We start from the raw sequence: 16,324 nt of genomic DNA, 5'->3' as shown, positions 1-16,324 counted from the left end.
CCGACTAAAATTACTTGCAGAGGAGGCTAACACACTGATAAGGAAAGGCAAACAATGACTTCAGACACTGGCAGTGCCAATAGGCTGTGCCCAGAGAGGCTGGCAGGTAATTAGGCAGTGGGAGAGTTTGGCTGGGAGAGGGGCACTGTGCCAGAGAGGCTGGCAAGCAAGTAGGCACGACTGGATCATGGGAACCATGCTGGAAGACTGGTTGGGAGGTTGACACAGCACAGAGAGGCTGGCAATGCCGAGCAAGCTAATCAGCACCGTGTTCCTGCAGGCACAGTGCAAGAATCGACAGAATCAGGAAGAAATCGGGTCAGATAAGGGAACGAGAGAAAAATGAAGAAAGGAACGTAGGAGGCAACACCAGAAAAACTAGAAAGTAGGCGAAGAGCAACACAAATTGAACACGGGGAATGAGCGGCGAGAAGAACGAGTAAATACTTAAAGACTTCAAAATCGAGACTGAACAGCGATGGTGTAAAGCAAAGACGAGGGAGGAATGAGATCTAAAGAAGGGAAAAATCAAATGGAGCTAAGCGAAGTGAAAATTCGAAAATAAATATTGGGAACGGCAAAAGAAAGGTGGAAGGGATTGAGAAAGCCACGCGAGAATGGGTACAAAATGAACCTTCCCAAAAGCACCGGTGTAAAATGTTTAAAAATCCTGAAGGGGCAGTAGCAACATTATAGTTGTATCAACGTAAAAAAAATACAAAAATAATGCTCAAGACTTGGATGGGATGGGGTGTCCAGTCACAATTCAATTGGATGCAACTAAAGTTGTGATTTCATTTAGAAACATTGGTGGTGGAACTAATTTTCATCAACTAATTGCATCCACTTCACCCGGGTACTGCATTTTTCTTAGAAAGGGTCAATACTTCCAATATTTAGAATAATTAGTAATAAGTTTCTGATTGAACTTTTATAAGTTGGATACCTGCTACTGATAGAGTAAGTGGGATATATTCCCGATCCAAGCTTTGAGGAACAAATGCTACAGGTAGGAAGAGACACCAATTATGATTTTGTTTTAAAAAGAAAGACACAGTAGCTGCTATGATTTTGACGGTGGGTGAGCCTAACACCAGATGTTTTGTTTTCAAAGGCTGCTAAACACTGTAACTGGAATACGTAATTGGAGAAAAAGCGCGTCACGAGGTTCCCAGAATAGAAGGAAGAATAAATATGGTCCTAGTTGTGCAGCAGTGAGGATTGGAAGGGTCATGTTCGTGAGAGTGCATGGATTCACGCAGGGGTGCCTGGAAAGGAGACGAACGTGGCACTCGTACACAACTTTGCAGAGGCATGGGAAGAGGAACAGTCAGTAAGGTCAGGGAGGGGCTCGGGTAGCTCAGGTGAGTTCACAAAGACTCGTTAACCTGCACTTAGAAGATCTTTGGAAAGAAAAGTATTTATGTGTCAAATATAACTACAGGGCTTGGCGGGGGTATACCGTACAGTCTAATTATGACAATCAAGTATGTAGCCAAACAAAAAAAGGACGCTTGTCACATATCACTTTAGATGTCAATTTGACCCGCATTGGTATTTTATCGTATGCTCCACTGTAATTAAACGCCTAATAGAGGATATCGAAACGACTGCAAGCCAAATGCAAAGAAAAACATGGCATTACAAACTACATTATCATAGTTAAAGTGAATTACAACAACCACAGATGAACTCAAGATATTTCCTGCTCCAAAATAATATAGTGTGCAATTTTAAAAATAGTTTTGTTTGCTAACAAGTCTAATTTCATCGCCCTATTTATATGTGAAGAGCATCATTGAAAAGTTAACTACTTTGATACAGTCATTGTTAGTTTTCGAAGAAATAACTTGCACTTGATTACCAGACTATAAGCAGGTCCTTGTGTATGCTGTATATAATAATGCAAATCAAATAATCGGCACCCTACCAGGTACAACTATGTTCTCTACATTCAACCGTTTATGTATAACAGTTTAAGTCACCACATATTTCTGTCCATAAACAGTACTGGAATATTGTACCATATTTACATGTGGGGAAATGGTCTGGTGCACGTTACATCAAAAAACAAATCCCAAAAGCTTCTGCACGTGACCCATGAGGTGTAATTTGCTGCCAGACGATTGGAATCTTGCACACTATGGGCAGGATTCTCCATTTGAAAGTCAAAGTGCTGACGTCGGGACTGAATGGGGGGCGATGGGTGTGGGACAGGGGTGATGCCAGGGGCAGGGAGCTGGTGGGTGTCCCGAGGTCAGAGCTATTCAGGACATGCTAATGCACCAGCACCCGCACCACCTGGAACTAGTGCAACTCTAATGCACACCAGCGCTCAAGAGACTGACAAGCTGTAGCTGCATATAAGCTCCCCACACACTTATCATTCCAGCCAAGAAGATGCCACCCCAGCGAAAGGGTGGCCAGGAGGTTTAGGGTTGCAGAGCTTGAGATATTGCTGGATGCCAGGGATGCAGAGCTTTAGATGTTGCTGGGTGCCATGGAGGAGAAGCGTGATATCCTGTCCTCTGGTGTGGGAAGGAGGCTGCCACCAGCTGATGTCAACTGGGCTTGGGAGGTGGCAGGGGCCATGGGTGCCATGGGCCCCACTACGAGGACCCGACAGCAGTGCAGAAAGAAGCTGCACATCCTCCTCTGGGTGACCCGGATGAGTCACCAGCCCATGCCCCTGGCACCACCCATCCCACAAACCCCACACCCATCACCCCGCCCACTCCATGCAGCCCCCACCCGGCAGAATGGCGGGCAGTGCTGGGTGGATATGGGCAACCCCCAGGTCAGCCAGAATGAGCCACCAGCTCCGTGCCCCTGCACCACCCCAGTCCCACACACATCACCCACCCCCTCGCATGCAGCCACCACCAGACAGAATGGGAGGCAGTGCTGGGTGGGGATAGGCAACACCCCCAGGCCAGCCAGGGTGCATCACCAGCTCCGTGCCCTTGGCGCCACCTCTGTCCCACACTCCCCACACCCATTCTCCCCTCCCAGGGGGCAACCAAACCCCACTGCCGGCAGTCCGGTTGCACCCCACCCTGCACCACATACCAACACCCATACCATCCGACATAGCCGGGTGCCCTGCACACACAGGCCACCAGCTGCAGACCCCCTGCGCTACCTGCACCCGAGTGTCTCACACTGTGCATTGACTGTCCCCTGAGGAGAAAGCGGCCCACAACCACCGGGATTGGGAGAACATCGGAGGGGGCCTGCCAGACTTGCGGCCCCTCACCCTAGCAGAGCAGAGGGATTTGGACCAGGACAGTTGGGTGGGAGAGTGGGCAGTCACAGAGGGGGACATCAATGTTTTCAGTAGGGGAGCATTTCGGTAACAGTGACCACAATTCAGTAAGTTTTAAAGTACTGGTGGACAAGGATAAGAGTGGTCCTAGGATGAATGTGCTAAATTGGGGGAAGGCTAATTATAACAATATTAGGCGGGAACTGAAGAACATAGATTGGGGGCGGATGTTTGAGGGCAAATCAACATCTGACATGTGGGAGGCTTTCAAGTGTCAGTTGAAAGGAATTCAGGACCAGCATGTTCCTGTGAGGAAGAAGGATAAATACAGCAATTTTCAGGAACCTTGGATAACGAGAGATATTGTAGGCCTCGTCAAAAAGAAAAAGGAGGCATTTGTCAGGGCTAAAAGGCTGGGAACAGATGAAGCCTGCGTGGAATATAAGGAAAGTAGGAAGGAACTTAAGCAAGGAGTCAGGAGGGCTAGAAGGGGTCACGAAAAGTCATTGGCAAATAGGGTTAAGGAAAATCCCAAGTCTTTTTACACGTACATAAAAAGCAAGAGGGTAGCCAGGGAAAGGGTTGGCCCACTGAAGGATAGGCAAGGGAATCTATGTGTGGAGCCAGAGGAAATGGGCGAGGTACTAAATGAATACTTTGCATCAGTATTCACCAAAGAGAAGAAATTGGTAGATGTTGAGTCTGGAGAAGGGTGTGTAGATAGCCTGGGTCACATTGAGATCCAAAAAGACGAGGTGTTGGGTGTCTTAAAAAATATTAAGGTAGATAAGTCCCCAGGGCCTGATGGGATCTACCCCAGAATACTGAAGGAGGCTGGAGAGGAAATTGCTGAGGCCTTGGCAGAAATCTTTGGATCCTCATTGTCTTCAGGGGATGTCCCGGAGGACTGGAGAATAGCCAATGTTGTTCCTCTGTTTAAGAAGGGTAGCAAGGATAATCCAGGGAACTACAGGCCGGTGAGCCTTACTTCAGTGGTAGGGAAATTACTGGAGAGAATTCTTCGAGACAGGATCTACTCCCATTTGGAGGCAAATGGACGTATTAGTGAGAGGCAGCATGGTTTTGTGAAGGGGAGGTCGTGTCTCACTAACTTGATAGAGTTTTTCGAGGAGGTCACTAAGATTATTGATGCAGGTAGGGCAGTGGATGTTGTCTATATGGACTTCAGTAAGGCCTTTGACAAGGTCCCTCATGGTGGACTAGTACAAAAGGTGAAGTCACACGGGATCAGGGGTGAGCTGGCAAGGTGGATACAGAACTGGCTAGGTCATAGAAGGCAGAGAGTAGCAATGGAAGGATGCTTTTCTAATTGGAGGGCTGTGACCAGTGGTGTTCCACAGGGATCAGTGCTGGGACCTTTGCTCTTTGTAGTATATATAAATGATTTGGAGGAAAATGTAACTGGTCTGATTAGTAAGTTTGCAGACGACACAAAGGTTGGTGGAATTGCGGATAGCGATGAGGACTGTCAGAGGATACAGCAGGATTTAGATTGTTTGGAGACTTGGGCGGAGAGATGGCAGATGGAGTTTAATCCGGACAAATGTGAGGTAATGCATTTTGGAAGGTCTAATGCAGGTAGGGAACAGACAGTGAATGGTTGAACCCTCAAGAGTATTGAAAGTCAAAGAGATCTAGGAGTACAGGTCCACAGGTCACTGAAAGGGGCAACACAGGTGGAGAAGGTAGTCAAGAAGGCATACGGCATGCTTGCCTTTATTGGCCGGGGTATTGAATATAAGAATTGGCAAGTCATGTTGCAGCTGTATAGAACCTTAGTTAGGCCACACTTGGAGTATAGTGTTCAATTCTGGTCGCTACACTACCAGAAGGATGTGGAGGCTTTAGAGAGGGTGCAGAAGAGATTTACCAGAATGTTGCCTGGTATGGAGGGCATTAGCTATGAGGAGCGGTTGAATAAACTCGGTTTGTTCTCACTGGAACGAAGGAGGTTGAGGGGCGACCTGATAGAGGTCTACAAAATTATGAGGGGCATAGACAGAGTGGATAGTCAGAGGCTTTTCCCCGGGGTAGAGGGGTCAATTACTAGGGGGCATAGGTTTAAGGTGAGAGGGGCAAGGTTTAGAGTAGTTGTACGAGGCAAGTTTTTTACGCAGAGGGTAGTGGGTGCCTGGAACCCGCTACCGGAGGAGGTGGTGGAAGCAGGGACGATAGTGACATTTAAGGGGCATCTTGACAAATACATGAATAGGATGGGAATAGAGGGATACGGACCCAGGAAGTGTAGAAGATTGTAGTTTAGCCGGGCAGCATGGTCGGCACGGGCTTGGAGGGCCGAAGGGCCTGTTCCTGTGCTGTACATTTCTTTATTCTTTGTTCTAACTTCATTGAAGCCTACTTGTGATAATAAGTGATTATTATTATTGTATGATCCAAATTTTATCAATTCCCTGCTGTCCTTCCTTCATAATCTAGACTCACATCGGCTTATTTTAGCTGGTGACCAAATTATTTGGAGGTCTCACCCCCCCCAAATCTGAAGTCACCCATATCCACTAAGAGAGATTAACCAAGGGATACATAATAAGAACATAAGAACTAGGAGCAGGAGTAGGCCTTCTGGCCCTTCAAGCCTGCCCCGCCATTCAATGAGATCATGGCTGATCTTTTGTGGACTCAGCTCCACTTTCCCGCACGAGCACCATAACCCTTTATTCTTCAAAAAACTATCTATCTTTATCTTGAAAACATTTACTGAAGGAGCCTCAACTGCTTCACTGGGCAAATAATTCCATAGATTCACAATCCTTTGGGTGAAGAAGTCCCTCCTAAGCTCAGTCCTAAATCTACTTCCCCTTATTTTGAGGCTATGCCCCCTAGTTCTGCTTTCACCTGCCAGTGGAAACAACCTCCCCGCATCTATCCTATCTATTCCTTTCATAATTTTGTTTCTATAAGATCCCCCCTCATCCTTCTAAATTCCAACGAGTACAGTCCCAGTTTATTCAACCTCTCCTCGTAATCCAACCTCCTCAACTCTGGGATTAACCTAGTGAATCTCCTTTGCACACCCTCCAGCACCAGTATGTCCTTTCTCAGGTAAGGAGACCAAAACTGAACACAATACTCCAGGTGTGGCCTGACTAACACCTTATACAGTTGCAGCATAACCTCCCTAGTCTTAAACTCCATCCCTCTAGCAATGAAGGACAAAACTCCATTCGCCTTCTTAACCACCTGTTGCACCCATAAACCAACGTTTTGCGACTCATGCACTAGGACACCCAGGGCCCTCTGCACAGCAGCATGTTTTAATATTTTATCATTTAAATAATAATCCCTTTTGCTGTTATTCCTACCAAAATGGATTACCTCACATTTGTCAACGTTGTATTCCATGTAGCCCATTCACTTAAACTAGCAAAATCCCTCTGCAGACTTCCAGTATCCTCTGCACTTTTTGCTTTACCACTCATCTTAGGTCGTCTGCAAACTTGGACACATTGCACTTGGACCCCAACTCCAAATTATCTGTGTAAATTGTGAACAATTGTGGGTCCAACACTGATCCCTGAGGGACACTACTAGCTACTGATTATCAACCAGAGAAATACATTAATCCCCACTCTTTGATTTCTATTAATTAACAATGCAACTACTTTACCCTTAAGCCATGCATCTTTATCTTATGCAGCAACCTTTTGTGTGGCACCTTGTCAATGGCTCCCCATTGTCTACCACACTGGTAATTCCCTCAAAAAATTCCACTAAATTAGTAAGGCACGACCTCCCCTTTATGAACCCATGCTGCGTCTGTCCAATGGGACAATTTCCATCCAGATGCCTTGCAACTTCTTCCTTGATGATAGATTCCAGCATCTTCCTTAGTACTGAAGTTAAGCTAACTGGCCTATAATTACCCGCTTTCTGCCTACCTCCTTTTTTAAACAGTGATGTCACATTTGCTCATTTCCAATCCGCCGGGACCATCCCATAGTCTAGTGAATTTTGGTAAATTATCACTAGTGCATTTGCAATTTTCCTAGCCATCTCTTTTAATACCCTATGATGCATTCCATCAGGGCCAGGAGACTTGTCTACCTTTAGCTCCATTAGCTTGCTCAACATTACCACCTTATTGATAACAATCGTCTCAAGATCCTCACCTGTTATAGCCTCAGTTCCGTCAGTCACTGGCAAATTATTTGTGTCTTCCACTGTGAAGACCGACCCAAAAAACCTGTTCAGTTCCTCAGCCATTTCCTCATCTCCCATTATTAAATCTCCCTTCTCATCCTCTAAAGGACCAATATTTACCTTAGCCACTCTTTTTTGTTTTATGTATTTGTAGAAACTTTTACTATCTGTTTTTATATTCTGAGCAAGTTTACTCTCATAATCTATCTTACTCTTCTTTATAGCTTTTTTAGTAGCTTTCTGTTGCCCCCTAAAGATTTCCCAGTCCTCTAGTCTCCTACTGATCTTTGCTACTTTGTATGTTTTTTCCTTCAATTTGATACTCTTCCTTATTTCCTTAGATATCCACGGTCGATTTTCCCTCTTTTTACCATCCTTCCTTTTTGTTGGTATAAACCTTTGCTGAGCACTGTGGAAAATCACTTGGAAGGTTCTCCACTGTTCCTCAACTGTTTCACCATAAAGTCTTTGCTCCCAGTCTACCTTAGCTAGTTCTTCTCTCATCCCATTGTAATCTCCTTTGTTTAAGCACAAAACACTAGTGCTTGATTTTACCTTCTCACCCTCCATCTGTATTTTAAATTCCACCATATTGTGATCGCTCCTTCCGAGAGGATCCCTAACTATGAGATCCTGAATCAATCCTGTCTCATTACACAGGACCAGATCTAGGACCGCTTGTTCCCTCGTAGGTTCCATTACATACTGTTCTAGGAATCTATCGCGGATAAATTCTATAAACCCCTCCTCAAGGCTGCCTTGACCGACCTGGTTAAACCAATTGACATGTAGATTAAAAGCTATAAAGCTTTGACAAAGGGTCACCTTGACTTGAAACGTGAGCTCTTTTCTCTCCCACAGATGCTGCCAGACCTGCTGAGATTTTCCAGTATTTTCTCTTTATATTTCAATCCCTAGACAGCTTGACAGTTCCAGGATCAAATCTGTTTGGCTTCACTTTGGGTGCAGGCCTCTGCTGCCACCAGTTAAAACTGAGCATCGCAGGATGAGGCCCTTAAATGGACAACCTTCCCAATATCACCTCTGTAACTTGTAAAATCGGAGGCAGGCAGGCTGGTGGTGGGTCTGCCATCAATGGCATGATGTCTATTTTAACAAGTCAGCTCATCTGCAGAATTTGTAGGGAGGACTTCACCATGACCTTACTCAACATTTCTAGTGAAATCTCTTTTTCTGCCCTTATAAGGTTGAGATATTTACCTATTTATGCTATGCTCCTAGATGGATATCCACCAACAGGTGAGAGCCCAGTCATGTCTCTTAGAAGTTCCAGGCACTGAAGAATCAGTGGAGTCACAGTGGTATTGTAGCCACTTAAAATGGCCAACTCCCGATTCAAAATGGCGAACGGCAAAGGCTGATGGGAAAGTCAGCCAACAGGACAATAACGAGCAGCTGCAGTTTGGCTGTGTATTTACCTCTGGAAAGGCCAGACAAGATCAATACCAGCAACCATCAGTATAACAAAACACCAGCCATCTGCATATTAATGAGCAATCCCCGGGAACAATGAGCAACATTTAGACACACAAAGCAAAACCAGACTCTTCGGCGCCAGCAGAAGCCTACACAAAAGGAGGTGAATGACCACCTCAAGACCGCCCATCGATCAAGGAACCGCTCCAGCATTGGAGAAAATTCCACCAAGTGATTGGGACAAAGTCCAATCACTTGGAACCAGGTACAGGGTCCGCCCCGAAAGGCGAGAAGCCCCTGGGGACTATAAGAATTGAGCCCCAAGTTCAAGGCGCTCTCTCTTCACTCGCTCTTCACTCTTGAACAGCCGCTCAAAACTGTAAGTCTTACTTCAATGCTCGCCACGAGATAGGCGCTCCTAGCTACCAATCTGTACCAACTTAATCCCGCAGGCTCAGAACCCGAACGAAAGGCCATTCGTTTCCCTGACCTGGTGGGCCAGTTCCAAGTTAAGTATTGGCCTGTTAGCTGTAGAAGTAGCTTAGACATAGAATTTGTACATGAGTAGTGATTACTGTGTATAATAAATGTGCTTTGATTAAATCTTACTAAGCGGTGGATTGGATTATTGATCATTACTCGGACTTGAACCAGGTGGCGGTATCATAAAGATACCTGGCGACTCGAGAGCAAAGGTAATAAAACAGAGCAATTAAACTAAGGCAAAAGTTAGCAACAGTATCATTCAATGTGACAGCGTAAAAGCTACCCCAAAACCTCAACGTTGGTACCAACTCTTTCCCTGGAAGCAATGGGTAAGACTAAGTCCCTCAGCAATTAACTGATTAAGCTGAAATCCTAACACTGTGGATGTACCTACACCACGTGAACTACAGCGATTCAAGATGGTGGCTCAACACCATCTTCTCAAGGGAAGTTAGGGATGGGCAATAATGCTGGCCTGGCTAGAAATACCCAGATCCCAGGAAAGAATATTAAAAAAAGAGGAAATCTCTACTTTCACTTTCAACATTCAGGGGCATTGTGGCTGCTATCATTGGCCTATCATCAATGCTAACTTTGGGAATAGTGGCAAGAGGTCGCAGGTGGGATCGAGCAGATGAAAAGGAGCTAAATGAGACAAGTCATGGAACTCTGCTGCACAGTCGTTCCCCCCCCCCACCCGCTGCCATTAACACACAGTGAGCAGAGGATCGTTGGCTGGAGATGTTCCTGGTCTGAGTAGGGGGTGGAAAATCGCTAGAAAGGCAAGCATTGTTGACTGATTTTCCTTTGTGTTTGTGCTGAAGGATAGCAGAAGAAATGTGATTCCTAAATGCTATTGTAATGTTCAGAACATATTAAATAATGATCCCAAAAGTTTTCATAGTTAGTCCCTCGAAACAAGGATGACATCTGACAGGGTTCATGATTTGGGTGTTCTCAGGTGATTCAGCAGGCCAGACCTGGAGCCATAAATCTTTGTTGCCCTGAGAAATAGAAGGGATTCTTGAGCCAGGGTTCTGCTCTTTCTCCTTCCACTTTCATCACTTCTGCATAGCAGAGACTAATTCGGTCAGTTTCCAACTGTTTTGCAGCTTGCTGGGTGAGAAGTCACTGCACGGCAAAGTTTGTGGCAAGTTCCTTCCAAGCACCAATGTCAGACCTTCAGAGTAGCCTTGAAATGTTTTTTCTGTGCTTCTTGAGATTGGTGTGAAAAGAGTATCTGATTTGGAAGTTACTTATTGAGCATGCAGATGCAGTGTCCAGATGAGCAGAGCTGATTGCGCATGATTGCGATGCTGGAGGAATTGAATTGGAAGAGGATGCTGGATTTTGTTCATCATTATTCACTGGATGTGGGTGTCACTGGCTGAGTAGCATTTCAAAAGTCAACCACATTGTTGTGGGTCTGGAGTCACAAGATGACATTATGGGTGACATGATGGCACAGTCGTTAGCACTGTTGCCTCACAGCATCAGGGACCCGGGTTCAATTCTGGCCTTGGGTGGCTGTTGTGTGGAGTTCTTATTGAGATCTCTGTTATCGAAAATCTGGCTGCGCAATTTATGGAAAGCTGCTCCGACACAGCTGATTCTGTGCTGGATCTCCTCTTCAATGGTAACCTTTTGGAAAAGTTAGGTGTTGAGATATGAGAAGTGTCCAATAACTTCTAAAGTTCCCAATCAATAAAAATAGTTGCAAGTATAGGTGCTTGTGTGGAGGAAGGCTGGTGGAGAATCTTTGTCTTGTTGATGTTGAGTGAGAAGTCAATCCCCTTGTATGTAGAGTCAAAGAGGTTGAGGGTGGTCTGATTGCTGTTTGCAACTTGGACCACAAATGCACAGTCGTTGGCATATTGTAAGTCATGGAAGTGCTGAAGGATCACTTTAGTCTTGGCTATCAGCCCGTTGAGGTTGAAAGTTTCCTGTTGAATCAATCATGATCCCTTTGTGGGATGAATAAGTTTGTGACCAGACTGCGGTAAACAGTGAAGAGGGTTGGCGCAACCACACAGCCTTGCTTGACGTCAGCGGAAAGTAATACATTTTGCTGGACATCCAAGTCTGTGGAGAAATTTGAAAGGGCTTTCGAACCGATGGAATCAATAGCCTTTGACAGATCAATAAAGATGATGTAGAGCTCTATGCAATATTCCAAACAATTTTCCTGGTTTGTCGTGCAACACAGATTATTACCTCTCGATGGCTGGGAACCATATTAGATCTCTGGATGTATATCTTTGCTGACAGCTAGGAGGCGGTTTAGGAAGATTCATGTGACAATCTTCACCACAGTGGCCAGAATGGACAGGCCTCTAAAGTTCCCACAAACTGATTCATCACCCTTCTTGAAAAGTGAAACAATGTTGGCATTGTGGAACCTGGGAGGTAATACCTCTGCTCCCCAGATTTTTGTGTAAAGACCTGAGAGTTTGAGCGAGAGGCGTTCATGACCATCAATTTTATAGATCACTGCAGGAATGCTATCCAGCCCACAATGCTGTCCAGACCACACATCTTGTTGATTTGTTGGCAAGCCTTTTGTATCCAGACAAGTGTTGGCAGCCTACCCATTTTTGTTTTCTCAAGCTGTTATTATGGTTGTGTCTGATTCTTTTGATACCCGACTGAGAAGGCTCCGAAGGTGCTACTTCCAATGGTCTCGGATAACTGCATCATCTTTGAGAAGATTTTCAGCTCAGAGCGATAGACCCTGTTTATTTCTGCTCCATAGATGGTCCAGATGCATGTTGTGGTAGTAGCAAATAACAGTTATAAAAGGCAACAAAAATGTTTATAAAAATATATTGTACATGAACTATGCACCATGCATTGTTTGAAACTTCATCCAAAATATATTCAACATTTCTATTAGAAAAACTTTGATACAGAGCAGCAGCTATATATGTGGGTCATATTCAAAATTGTCTGGTGCACTATTGTGCATTTTAACAAACTAAGGCACTGGAGTATTATGCAAGGAGCTGCTATTGTTTCTGCTGATCCTAAGGGTAAGGCTATTACTTACAATAACTCTCACATTGTTGCATGACAATACCCACTTTATTTCAAAAGTAAAATACATAACACCATAAGAAATTAATCTGTTGAAGTTTGGTTCAAACAATTCTTTTGTTTTGAACTTCTGAATTCATATTTAGTAAATTGCAGTGGTCAATGTTTCCAAATCTGGTATTCTTTTGTGAGGGAAGCCACCTATTAAACTTGGTGAGCTTTTTTACCATTAAAAGTTCATGAAGAAACTACTCTGGTTAATCACTTGGTCCGTATAGGCAGTCTCTTGTGGTGTTGAACACCTGGGAGTCAAGACTCGCTTCAATTCAAGTACGGTTAGAGGGAAAGGACAGGCGAGAGGGAGGGGGCAATTGGACAGGGAAAAAGGAGAGTCAGGTGAGATGAACGGAAAGGGGGAGGGAAGAAAACAGGGAGAGGGAAGAAGGGTAGGGAAAAAAGGGAGAGAGATAAGAGGTAGAAAAGCAGTAATAGCTTAACATAGAATTCCTGTCACAGAACCACCTGCAGGTGCAAAAGGAATTTCAGGTAGTAGAAAAATGATCAGTTGACTTTTTCGATGCATTGGACAGGGAATATTGTAATCTAATTCATTTTAAACTTGTAGCAGATATGGGAATCAGTTCATAAATTGCTTCTAATCAACGTGATTAGTTTTGCAGTTCCTCTGTTCCTCATCAGAGCTCCAAGGTAGAGCTGGATAAGCTGCACCCGTGCCACAGTCAATGGTGACAGCAGAGAAATGCAGATCAAGGTGAGTAAGTCCAAGACAGGTGAACTGCTTCCCAAGAATATGGAAATCACTGTCAAGCAGTTAAAGCACACTCTATCAACCTGAATGTTTTGGAGATTTTGCCAAAGTGATCAATTGAGAGAACCACTGTAGAAGTTTCAGGCAGAGGTCTCTTGGCCACTGCAACAGTGCCACTCCTTTCTTTGAGGTTGTCTGAATGGTAATTTTTTGCATACTCAGATAATGCCTAATTAAAATATTTTAATATTTAATTCAATAAACTTGCATACAAAAGCAAAGTAAGGCAGTTGCTAGAAAATGTGATCTACAAACAGTAAATGCTGGGAATATTCATCAAGTCAGACAGCATCTCTGAAGAGAGACAGAGTTAACATTTCAGATCAATGATTTTTCATCAGAATCCATACTATATAAAGATCTGAATGGATGCTGAGTGAATGGGCAAACTGACCATGGTGCAGGAAGCCAATCCAATGAGGGGAGTGAAAGGAATGTGGTCATGTACAGTCATAGGCTGCTTTAATGAATAAGGAGTCACGGATGGTACTAAACACGATGTGCATGACGCACTATCAGTTACCATAAAGTCGAGAATAGTGGAACAATCGAGGCTTTATTGAGCAAGATGTTGTGCCTCCTGTAGCTGGAACCAGAATGGCTGCAGCACAGAAGAGCACACACATTTGTACGCCGCCTACCGGACGGAGCCAGCAGGCAGGGATTTATCCTTGTACCTCTAATATACGGGCAGTGCCGTAATACATGTAATATACTACTAGTGGTGACTACCACATTCACCCCCTGTGAAAAAAGAGTCCGGCGGGGGCGGTGGAAAGCATTACAAGTTAAGTCTGTCGGGGGCCTTGACGCTCCTCTGCGATCGCCTCAGTCCTGGTGGTGATGTGGGCGCCGACTTGGTCATCTGCGACTCCGGGAGCATGCTGTCCTCGTCTTCGTCACCCCTGAGTGGAACCTGTAGGAGGACAGATCCTGCTGGGATGTGGGCTGCGGTGAGGTTTGCTGGAGGAAGGGTGAGTGGCACAGGGGTGAATGAGGCAACCGGTGGGGTGGGGGGGGGGGGGGGGGGGTGTCAGGTTGGGGGTCGTGGGTGAGGATCCCGCGGGTGCCAGGTCCCGGAGGGAAACTGTGTCTTGGCGCCCGTCAGGGTGTGCCACGTAGGCGTACTGCGGGGTTGCAAGTAAAAGGTGGACTTTTTCGACCAAGGGGTCCGACTTATGGGTCCGCACATGCTTCCAGAGGAGGACGGGTCCAGGAACTGTCAGCCATATTGGGAGCGAGACCCCGGAGGTGGACTTCCTGGGGAAGGCAAACACACGTTCGTGAGGGGTCTCGTTGGTCGCGGTGCAGAGGAGCGAACGGATGGAGTGGAGCGCATCGGGAAGGACCTCCTGCCAGCGGGAGACCAGGAGATTTTTAGACCGCAGGCTAGTAGGCCGGCCTTCCAGACCGTCCCGTTCTCCCTCTCCACCTACCTGTTTCCCCGGAAGTTGTAGCTGGTCGTCCTGCTCAAGGCGATGCCCTTGCTGAGCAGAAACCGACGCAGCTCATCGCTCATGAAAGAAGATCCCCGATCGCTGTGTATATAGGTGGGGAAACCGAAAAGAGTGAAGATGCTGTGCAGGGCTTTGATTACTGTGCCAGAAGTCATATCGGGGCATGGGAGGGTGAAAGGGAACCGGGAGTACTCATCAATCACATTCAGGAAATAAGTGTTGCGGTCGATGGAGGGGAGGGGCCCTTTGAAGTCCACACTGAGGCGTTCAAAGGGGCGGGAGGCCTTCACCAGGTGCGCTCTATCTGGCCGGTAGAAGTGCGGCTTGCACTCTGCGCAGACTTGGCAGTCTCTGGTGACGGTCCTGACCTCCTCAATGGAGTAGGATAGGTTGCGGGCCTTGATGAAATGGAAGAACCGGGTGACCCCCGGGTGGCAGAGGTCGTAGTGGAGTCCGGAGTCGGTCCACCTCTGCGCTGGCACATGTACCGCGAGATAGGGCATCGGGGGCTCGTTGAGCTTCCCCGGGCGATACAAGATCTCGTAAATATAGGTGGAGAGCTCGATCCTCAACCTCAAGTTCTTGTCATTTTTGATCTTGCCCCGCTGTGTATGATTAAGCATAAAGGCAACCGACCGTTGGTCAGTGAGGAGAGTGAATCTCCTGCCGGCCAGGTAATGCCTCCAATGTTGCACAGTGTAGCCAGTTAAAATGGCTAACTCCCGATTTAGAATGGCTAACTCCCGATTTAAAATGGCGAATGGCAAAGGCTGATGGGAAAGTCAGCCAACAGGACACAAACGAGCAGCTGCAGGTTGAGTGTGTATTTACCTCTGGAAAGGCCAGACAAGATCAATACCAGCAACCATCAGCATAACAAAACACCAGCCATCTGCATATTAATGAGCAATCCCCGGGAACAATGAGCAACATTTAGACACATAAAGCAAAACCAGACTCTTCGGCGCCAGCAGAAGGGAGGTGAACGACCACCTCAGGACCACCCATCGATCAGGGAACCGCTCCAGCATTGGAGAAAATCGAACCAAGTGATTGGGACAAAGTCCAATCACTTGGGACCAGGTACAGGGTCCGCCCCGAAAGGCGGGAAGCCCCTGGGGACTATAAGAATCAAGCCCAAGTTCAAATCGTTTTTCTTGACCGGGTCACTCAGCAACGCGAACCAACCCTTGACAGTGACCGGTTCAGCCGCCGCTGATATCCAGTAAGTCTTACTTCAACGCCCTCTACGAGATAGGCGCTCCTAGCTACCACTCTGTACCAACTTCGAATCCCGCAGGCTAAGAACCCGAACGGAAGGCCATTCGTTTCCCTGACCTGGTGGGCCAGTTCCAAGTTAAGTATAGGCCTGTTAGTTGTTTAGAAGTAGCTTAGACGTAGAGTTTATGCATGAGTAGTGATTACTGTGTATAATAAATGTGCTTTGATTTAAATCTTACTAAGCGGTGTATTGGATTATTGATCATTACTCGGACTTGAACCACGTGGCGGTATCATAAAGATACCTGGCGACTCAAGAGCAAAGGTGATAAAACAGAGCAATTAAACTAAGGCAAAAGTTAGCAACATTATTTGGCGACTCCGCCGGGACCCGATCTAGAAGTGGAAAACCACTCC

The 16,324-nt window shown here is 46.0% G+C and overlaps 1 long non-coding RNA gene across 1 annotated transcript; it reads left to right on the top strand.

Moving 5' to 3' along the window:
• Position 1: 1 nt before the first annotated feature.
• LOC140385413 (uncharacterized) lies at positions 2-9,489 on the top strand. The gene is made up of 3 exons (XR_011933359.1): positions 2-1,009; positions 1,115-1,364; positions 8,687-9,489. It is a non-coding gene; the product is annotated as an uncharacterized lncRNA (long non-coding RNA).
• The last annotated feature ends 6,835 nt before the right edge of the window (positions 9,490-16,324 follow it).

This window comes from Scyliorhinus torazame, chromosome 11, assembly GCF_047496885.1.
Source record: "Scyliorhinus torazame isolate Kashiwa2021f chromosome 11, sScyTor2.1, whole genome shotgun sequence".
In the NCBI taxonomy this organism is placed as follows: domain Eukaryota; kingdom Metazoa; phylum Chordata; class Chondrichthyes; order Carcharhiniformes; family Scyliorhinidae; genus Scyliorhinus; species Scyliorhinus torazame.
The sequence above is the reverse complement of the archived record's forward strand: the minus strand, read 5'-3'. Positions and strand labels throughout refer to the sequence as shown.